We start from the raw sequence: 9471 nt of genomic DNA on the forward strand, positions 1-9471 counted from the left end.
ACACTCGAATAAAGTCCATAGTAAAAGAAACCATTGAATAGTGAAAATCCAAAAGCATAAAAACCATGGTTTTTGAACCGCCGTTGACTTGGACGGACAGACATTTCGGCCTCGAAACCATCCAAGCAACTAGTTCTATTTTACCCCAATCTCGATCCCTGGTAAAAAACCGTTGAATTGGTCAATGACCCATTGACCTAAGTGGTCGAACCATCGACCCGTTGACCCATTTAATGTTTTTGGCCATTTATTTTTTATTTTTTTAATTGGAAACCGTCTAGGCAACCGGTTCCGTTTTATCCCGATCCCACTCCCTAGCAAAAAACCATTGAATTGGTCAACGATCCATGGACCCAGGCAGTTGAACCATCGACCTGTTGACCCGTTCAATGGTTTTTGGCCATTTTTTATTTTATTTTTAAATTTTTGTTGTTAGAACAGGTTGTCCGTTCGAACTAGGCAGTCGAACAGTCGTCCATTTTTGGGTTGTATGAGTCACACGCTGAAATGACATAACATGTATGATATTGCTTAATTGACCTCACACACTCAATTTTTTGCCTATAATTTTTGTTATCAGAACAGGTTGTTCGTTCAAACTTGACGGTTGAACCTCCGTTTTTTTTTTTTAATTGGGTACCATCCAGGCAACTGGTTCCGTTTTACTCCAATCTCGGTCCCTAGCCAAAAACCGTTGCATCGGTCAATGACCCATTGACCCAAGCAGTCGAACCGTTGACCAGTTCAATGGTTTTTTGCCGTTTTTTATTTTTTAGTTTTTGTTGTCAAATTGGGCTATCCGTTTGGACCGGATAGTCAACCCAAAAACTGGTGGCCAGAATGGTTCCGTTTTCAGATTGTATGAGTCACGTGCTCGAATGACATAACATGTATGATATTGTTTAATGGACCTCACACACTCAATTTTTTGCCTGTAATTTTTGTTGTCAGAGCAAGCCGTCCTTTTGAACCGAATGGTCAAACTATCATTTTTTATTTTTGTAATTGGGAACTGCCCAAGCAATTGGTTCCATTTTATCCCAATCCTGGTCCCTGGCAGAAAACCCTTGAATCAGTCAACGACCCATTGACTCAAGCAGTTGAACCATCGATCCATTGACCCGTTCAATGGTTTTTGGTCATTTTTAAAATTTTTGTTATTAGAACAGGTCATTCATTCGAACCGGACAGTCGAACCATCGACCCAAAAACCGATGCCTAGAATGGTTCTATTTTCGGATGGATCGTATGAGACACACACTCGAATGATATAACACATATGATACTACTTAATGGACCTCACACTCAATTTTTTCCTTGTAATTTTTGTTGTCAAAATGGACCGTCCATTTGAATTGGACGGTTAAACCATTGACCCAAAAGAACCGGTGGCTAGAATGGTTACGTAATTTTTTGCTTGTATTTTTTGTTGTTAGAATAGCCTATCCGTTCGAACTGTTGACCCGAAAACCGGTGGTAGATAAGATATATAAGATTCCTTATGTTTGTGAGAATTTTCAATGAAGAATCTTATCTTATCTTATCTTATATATATATATATATATATATATATATATATATATATATATATATATACTACTTTAAAAAGTACGAATGGCTTCAAGAATATTTATGAAATTTTCTAAGGACAATATTAACCCCTCTATATTTAAATTTAATGATAAAAAAATAAGGACAAATAGGGTAATTGGTTCTTGATATTAAATGAGTTGAAAAGAGGTAATTTAAAGATATTCAATGCATTCAATCCTCTCTCATTAAATCCAACATTTAAGTTATTAACTTGTATTCATGTTCATTGAATCATATATTTAAGTCATTTTTATTTATTCTCATCATTAAGTTCTATTAATAAATTCATACTTAATAAATTAAAATTCCAATAACATAAAAGCTTATACCTTTAAAATGTACCAACCAAAAATAGTGTTTTCATCTAAGTGGTGGTAAGAAATTAAATCATTTTGGGTCAAATGGGTTAATCCATGTTGCCACGATTAAATAATAAAATTAAAAATAGATAAAATAAAAAATAGAAATTAAAAAAATTCCGTACATTTTTAACATGCATATAAAACAATAATAATAATGTTAAATAAGAAATGTTTTTATTAATGATACAAATGGAATGTATAATTTAAAACCAATTGTAAATAAAAATATTTTCCTATTCTCTCTCATTAAATCTCATATTTAAAATATATTTTTCTCATCATTAAATTCTTGTAATTAAATCCATAATATTAATTTTAATAGTATAAAAATAAATATTTTGAAAAGTAATTTGAAAACAAAACCATTTTCTTCCATCCCGGTGGTGGGCAAGCAATTTGACCATTTGGGGTAAAATGGATTAACAAATAATGTTATAATTAAATAATAGAAAAATAAAATAAATAACTATGAAATGTAAGAAGTGTTTTTATTAATGATGAAAATGGAAAGCCAATTTCAAAATCTACCTAGAAATTAAATGATGTTAGTGTCAAACAATAAAGTTTTTAATAATAGAAAATACAAAGAATCACAAAAATAAAAAAAAAGGTAAGAGAAAATTTTGGGCACATATCTAATGTTATATATTTATAAAAAATAAAATATTGGGTACATCTTTAATATTGTACATTCATTATATTGAATAAAAGTAAGTTTTATACATAAGAAATAATTTTATTAGTGATAGAAATGTAATGCAAAATTTAATGTCAAACTAGAAATCAAACAATTTTTATTTTTTAAATGGTGGGTTAGTGGTTTGAGTAAAATGATACCATAGACAAACAAAAATTAAGTGTGATTATTTTTTAAATGGTGGGTTAGTGGTTTGAGTAAAATGATACCATAGACAAACAAAAATTAAGTGTGATAAGTAAATAATATTTTATATAATGTAAATAAAATATAATTTAAAGAGAAAATTATAGTCAAAGTCGGTTATACATTTAAAATTAGATTGTAGGTTTGTTCAGAAACCAACCAAATTTTGAAAACTATCTCTACATTTCAAATTATATAAACCCCCGTAATGTCATCAGAGGCTTATGTGGCTGTCGCCAACATGAGACTTTTATTCCATGTTGGACAATAGAAAACCTATTTCGAAAATAGGTTTTCAGTTTCTCTCCCACTCCCTCAGTCTCTTGATTTGCCACCCTTCTCTCTCACTCTTACAGTCACTTCTTGATTTCCCCCTCCCTCTGTCTCTCCCACTCTCTTTGCTTCGATCTATAGCCAAATCAAAATCTCTTTCTCTCTCTATTGTTCTTCCTCAATCTTTCTTATTCTCCCCCCTTACTCTCCCTCTCAATCAAAATCTCCTTCTTCTACAATTGCTATCATTCTCCAATTGGTCTAAATTTCATAGCCAAAAGTTTCTTGTGAATTTTATCAATTTGGTGTAATAATTTTTGAACCATACCAAGTTGGTCTCATGTTCTTTTATACGATCTGATTAATACTATATAAGTGTGTAAGAAAATAAGAAAATAAAAAAATGAGAGAGGGAGAGTGGGAGAAATTGAGGGAGAATGATAGAAATTAAGGGAGAAGGAGAAATCAACCGAGAAATAATGAGAGAGATTGGGGGAGAATGATTGGTAGAGAGAGAGAGTGAGAAAAATTGATATAGAGAATGTCAATATAGAAACCAAAAACCAATTTTATTTATTTTCAAATCACATAGTCATTTTGTAGATAAAGATGACTGTGAGTGAAAGAGTGTAAGGGAGATTAAGAGAGAGGGAAATTAAAAACCATTTTTTTAATTTTTCAATCACCCAACATTAGAGGGCAATTTCAATATAAACTTTTTATTGTGTCCAATATGGATTACGAGTTCCATGTTGGCAATTGCCACATAACCCTCTGATAACATGGTGAGGGTTTTTATAACTTGAAATGTAGAGCCGTTTGTTAGAGTTTTGTTGGTTTATGGACCAACTTGTAACCAAATTTTAAATGTATAGCTGGCTCCTACTATAATTTTCCCTAATTTAAAACTAATCCAAAAGCAATGCTATTTCTTATCTAGATGGTGGGTTAATGATCCAACTTTTCAAAAGAACACATGATGTCATAATTCAATAATAAATATTTAAGTTTATTTTTAATCATATTATTATTATTTTTTTAATTTTCAATTTCTATCTTAACTATGATATATCCAAAATTCAAGTAATTAATATGAAGAAAAATTTCTCACGTACAATACATGTGCTTAATTACTAGTATATCTATTAATAGGAAATGTGTGCTCTATGCGTGTAGGAAATGGAATCTACTCATGCGAGTAGATCCCACGTGAGAGCAACCCAGATCCACTATAAGGGCAGTGTTTCCCTTTAGTTAATGCCATGATCGATTATAAAAAAATTACTGTTATTATAAATAAAAATAATTAATGATTACTACAGTAATTAATTACTAGAATTTAATAGTTACTGATTATTACATAATTCAAAAAATATATCTATTTATTTTAATAATTATTGGTTATTACAGTAATTTAATAAATATATAATTAGTGATTATAATTACTAATTACTATTATTATAAATATTGTTAATAACTAGATATTTATTTACTTTAATTTTTCTTTAAATTAAAGTTATAAATATTGTTATTAAAAAATACTGTTAATAAATTTAGTGACCTAGTTTTAATAAATACTGATTATTACAATAATTTAATAAATTAATATATTTAGTGATTATAATTAATAATTATTGTTATTATAAATATTGTTAATAAATAGATATTTACTTTATTTTTACTTTAAATTAAAATTATAAATACTATTAAAAAATTAGTAATTATTGTTGTATTAAAAAAATTAAAAATGGTGTTAAAAGTATTGTTATTGATTATTTAATAAAATATTATGATTACTAACAATCGACAGTTCGACCATTCGTTTCAAACGGATGGCTCGTTTTGACAACAAAAATTACAAGCAAAAAATTATGAACCTATTCTAGCCATCGGTTTTCCGGTCGACGGTTCAAACGGATGGTTCATTCTGACAACAAAAAATATAGGAAAAGAATTGAGTGTGTGAGGTCCATTAAGTAGTATCATACGTGTTATGTCATTCGAGTGTGTGATTCATACGACCCGAAAACAGAACCGATGTGGCCACCGGTTTTTGGGACGATGGTTCGACCGTTCAATTCAAATGGACGTCACATTCTGACAACAAAAAATTACAGAACTGCTGTGGCCACCAATTTTTGGATCAACGGTTCGACTGTCCAGTTCGAACGGGTGATCCATTATGACAACAAAAGTTACAAGCAAAAATTGAGTGTGTGAGGTCCATTAAGCAATATCATACGCGTTATGTCATTCGAGTGTGTGGCTCATACGACTCGGAAATGGAACCGTTTTGGCCACCAGTTTTTTGGTTGACGATTCGACTGTTTGGTTTGAACAAATGGGTCTTTTTGACAACAAAAATTAAAGAAAAAAGATAAAAAACTGCCAAAAACATTGAATGGGTCAACATATTGATGATTTGACCACTCGGGTCAATGGGTTGTTGATCGATTCAACGGTTTTTAGCCAGGGACCGGGATTGAGGTAAAATGGAACCAATTGCTTGGACGGTTGCCAATTAATAAATAAAATAACGGATGACCTGTTCTGACAACAAAAATTACAAGAAAAAATTGAGTGTGTAAGGTCCATTAAGCAGTACCATACATGTTATGTCATTTGAGCGTGTGACTCATACGACTTGAAAACGGAGCCGTTCTGGCCATCGGTTTTTGTGTCGATGGTTCGATTGTTCGGTTCGAACGGAAGGCCCGTTTTGACAACAATAATTAAAAAAATAAAAACAACCAAAAACCATTGAATGGGATGACAGTTCAACTGCTTGGGTCAATGGGTCGTTGACCGATTCAATAATTTTTGGCCAAGGACCGAGATTAGGATAAAATGGATCCGATTGCCTGGATGGTTCCCAATTAAAAAATAGAAAAAAGTGGCCAAAAACCATTGAATGTGTTAATGGGTCGACGAGTCGACGGTTCGGGTCAATGGGTCATTGACCGATTCAACGGTTTTTGGCCAGGGGCTGGGATTGGGGTAAAATGGAATCGGTTTCTTGGACGGTTTTCGGGCTGGAATATCCATCCGTTCGGGTCAACGACAGTTCGAAAACCATGGTTTTTATGCTTTTAGATTTTTACTATTCAAAGGTTTCTTCTATTGTGAGATTTATTCGAGCATTTTCCTTGGCTTCTCTAATTTGGTAGATTTACCGCCAATTTTTTTATGTGTTTAAGGTAACTTTGGATTTATCTTTCAAGGTTTTGGAATCCCTTGCAATGTCCACCCTTCCCATGACTATGACTACAAAGTTATTTCGTCTAATTGACACCTAGGAAAAATGACCCGAGAACAGAACCGTTTTGGCCATTGGTTTTCAGGCCGATGGTTCGATTGTCCAGAACGGGCCATCCGGTCAAACTGGACATTGCAAGGGACCAGGTTTGGGGTAAAACGGAACCGGTTACGGAACTGTCCAAAATGGGCCACCCGTCGACCCGTTGAATGGGTCGACGGGTCGACGGTTAAACTGCCCGGGTCAATGGGTCATTGACTAATTCAATGATTTTTGGCCCGGGACCAAGTTTGGGGTAAAACGGAACTGGTTACTTGGATGGTTCCTAGGCCAAATGGTCCTACCGTCCAGGTCAACTGGGAGTTCTTGGTGTGAGACAAAGGACAAATATAAAGTAAAGTAGAATTTAGAACTATCATTGTATGATTGCGTTATTTTATATGAGATGCTTTGCTTGAACAATATTTAAAAGGAAACCACCCCTTTACCTTTAATATATATATATATATATATATATATATATATAAAAGATATTTTATATTTATCAATTTCATTTTATCTATAAATTAAAAATAAGTGTAAATAACAAAGACCCCCCATACTATGTGGTACGTAAGTGACAAATACACCCTGGAGTTTCATTTGCAACAACTATCTCCATCTGTTAAGAAACTTAAGAGTTTGACAAATTAACTTCGAAACGGATTCCAATTCAACTGTTAAATCCCCAAACCACGCTTATTTATTTGAAAGGTTTATAATTCGATTATTTTTTTAAATATAACATTGAAGCTCTATTGTTGCTACAATCGATCTTTTATTTGCAGATTTTTGGTTAGATTAAATATTCAAATGAGATTGTAAAGGTTGCTTTTTGGTAGATATAAATTTATGGTTTTGTTTGGTTTTTCTTGATTTATTAGAATAAGGAGTAGATAATTTGTATATTTTAAGATGGAGGGAGACATTCATGTGAGTGAAATGAATAAACAATTGTACAACTTCTTTTTCCATGCCAAGGAAATGATTATTGTTATTTTAGCTGATTTTGTTTAGACAAAAAGGAGATATCTTTCGTCAATTAGGGATTAAAAGAAAAGAAAAAGAAAATTAGAAAGTCTAGAGAGGATATATTTTTGATAATTTAAAGTATTTCTATCATCTTATTTAACAGTGAGATGGTATTTATCAAAAAGTTCTGGGAGTCTGTCCTCACAAATGAAAATTCAGGAAATATTTATCACTGATCCATAGTAAAGGGGGTGTTCTTTTTTTTGGATTTTGGGAGGGGGGAAGTTAGTCAAGGAGATTTTGTTTCCTATTGACTAATAATCTCATGTTCATTTTTCAGATTTGTGGGAATTAGGAAAGTTTATTTTTCTTTGATATCACTTGATACTTAGGGGGAAATTGCTAATACTTGAATGGAACAAAAAATATCCTTTTTAATAATAAATTTTTATGACTAAAATAGTCATTATCTTATTTACCTATGAAATAAAAGAATAGAGTAAATACACTTATCCGGATAAATAATTTACCAAAAATGAATGAGGCCTAAAATTAAGATATATATATATATATATATATATATATATAAGTCAATTAGATGTGATATAGCTCAAGGCCTAAAGCCATTTTTGTTCATTATTTATTACTAGGGTAGCGTAGATAGTCTCGAACTCGAAACAGTACAGATATTAGCAAGACAAGAGAGACTGCCTGCAGGTGTCTAGTACTAGTTTGATGAGACCATATTGATCATAGAATCCCAGTTAAATGGCCTTTGGTCGTGGCAGTCGATATTTTCACCCATGCTCACGCCGAGCAAGTCACAGTATCTCTCATAGAATCCAATTCGGTGCCTAACAGTCTCAACCTCACCCTGCCCGCATTCAACTCCTCCATCGATGATGTTGGTGGTGACTCCATAGCCTGGGAGTCTGTTTGCATCTGCGTCTGTAGAAGATGGCATCCACTGTCCCGTCATGACGTCGTAGCAAGACGGTTTTGGCGATTGAGGTGTCATCCAGAACCAGATTGCAGTTCTGAACGCCATTACTGGGTCTTTGGCAATCTTATCTGGGTCGGAAAGCAAGTCGTATTTCAAGGCATCCCCTGCTTGTCCGTAGTTGTAGTTGCTGTGTGTAATCCAGATCATAATCAACCAAGAGATCGAAATCAATTAAACTTTGATCAGTAGAATTGAAAAAGGGAAGAAGTAAGAAGAAAGTGATAATCAGATTGATTGGATACTTACTAAGAAATCTGAATGGGTCCTCGGCCATAATACTGTTTACCAGAAACGCAGGGATAATCGTTTCTCAGGACACAGTAATCTCCTCCTCCTATTTCCTCAATGAAGCAAAATCCCCAAGCATATCGAGTATCGGGTGCATCATCCCATCCTCCAGTAGTCTCGTGAGAAGTTTGTCCAAAGAAGGCTGCAAGTTCTCTCTAACGCGTGTCCAAATCACCTGTGGTTCCGAAACCGTCAAAGGATTTGGCAGCTTCGATGAATGCTTCGTATGTGTAAAAGCCGCCTTTGCACCCACTATGATCTCGATGTTTAAGCATTTCTTCGAATAGTTGTTCGGTGATGATGGAATTGACACCTGAGTCGGATCGGCCTTCTCCGTCTACCAAAGCCCTGGGCAGGGCGAAGGTGAACAACAATGAGAGCACAAGCGAGGATATCCACAAACGCAACCTCATTATTCTTCTTCTTCTGTTTCTTTTTCTTACTTACCAGATTTCCACGTAGAACTTGTATATTTATAGGCAAAATTGCATTGGACCCTTCTGGAGCTGATGATTTATATTTTGCTTCAGTGACCAGTCATGACATGGGATGGGGCAGGGCCTTTGATCCTTTGATTTGATATATACGGTGCTCAAAAGTAGATTTCTGGATAGCCGTTCATGTCAAATCCGGCCAACCCACTATCAAACCGGGAAAATACATCACTGGGTCACAGGTCTAAGTACTTATACTCGAACCACAATCAACCATCTTGCATTGCGCCTAGTGGTGTTAATGGACCAGTTTTGGGTTGGACTTCATCCAAACCAAAATCCATTTGGACGGATTGGATGGGCCAATA

The 9471-nt window shown here is 33.7% G+C and overlaps 1 pseudogene across 1 annotated transcript; it reads right to left on the minus strand.

Annotated features, from left to right (window-relative positions):
* Positions 1-7984: 7984 nt before the first annotated feature.
* LOC148864835 (endochitinase-like) lies at positions 7985-9121 on the minus strand (annotated as a pseudogene). The gene is made up of 2 exons (XR_016110156.1): positions 8628-9121; positions 7985-8508 (listed from the first exon to the last, which is right to left on the minus strand). The product of XR_016110156.1 is annotated as an endochitinase-like (transcript).
* Between the last annotated feature and the right edge of the window lie 350 nt (positions 9122-9471).

Source organism: Nelumbo lutea, chromosome 3, assembly GCF_056320005.1.
Source record: "Nelumbo lutea isolate HS-2025 chromosome 3, American lotus-T2T, whole genome shotgun sequence".
Lineage (NCBI taxonomy): Eukaryota > Viridiplantae > Streptophyta > Magnoliopsida > Proteales > Nelumbonaceae > Nelumbo > Nelumbo lutea.